Genomic DNA, 806 nt, shown 5'->3' on the forward strand with positions numbered 1-806 from the left:
CTTGCAACATTTTAAAAAGAAAAAAGTAAGGAAGTTTTATGTTTTGAAAAGAAATATTAAATCCCAATCCTGATTTACTTCCACGTCTTTACCACTGAGCTTGAGAAAAGAAGATTTGAACTGCTCATATGCCTTTTTATTTCACACTGAATTTATAGGAAGTTTCCAAACAATAACGGTCAACTTGGCAGGAACAAATGTAGACCAAATGGTGTAATCCCCACAAGGAAGCATAATTCTCTCATGAAGTATTTACAATAGCAAGCTTGGAAATCCAACAATAGGTTATATTGTTAATAGGTTGTTTATAGCATCTTTTATTGACTGATTCATTCTTAATGGTAACAGATTTAGTCACCTAACATTCTTCATGTGGCAGGCAGGCAGTTCGATGTCCGCTGTTGCTTTAAGAATCCTCTCAGGTAGCAGAAAGTATCGTTCTGACATAAATCAATAAATAGGACATAAATAGGACCTTGCAAAGTTCAGAAGTTCCCTGAAACGTAGCTGAACTTTCTGATGCTCCCTTCCTGTGACCCTCCAATAACCCTTATCTCCCCTGCCTTCATGACCCTTTAATGTTTCCCTGGCTCTCCATTCCCTTCATCCTCCTAAAGAGCTTGGCTACTTCCCAACTTGGATTCATCCAACAGGTCACCCTCCTTGGAAACTCTCCCAATCTTTGAAAGGGCCTTGCAGTAGAGTAGCCTCAATGCTAGTTTGCAAATTTAAATTTCACATGCTTTTGAACCATTCACCTAACTGAATCACATGAACAACCTGGTCGAAACTGGCAAATTCCTGCT

Source organism: Fulmarus glacialis, unplaced genomic scaffold (assembly GCF_000690835.1).
Source record: "Fulmarus glacialis isolate BGI_N327 unplaced genomic scaffold, ASM69083v1 scaffold47944, whole genome shotgun sequence".
Lineage (NCBI taxonomy): Eukaryota > Metazoa > Chordata > Aves > Procellariiformes > Procellariidae > Fulmarus > Fulmarus glacialis.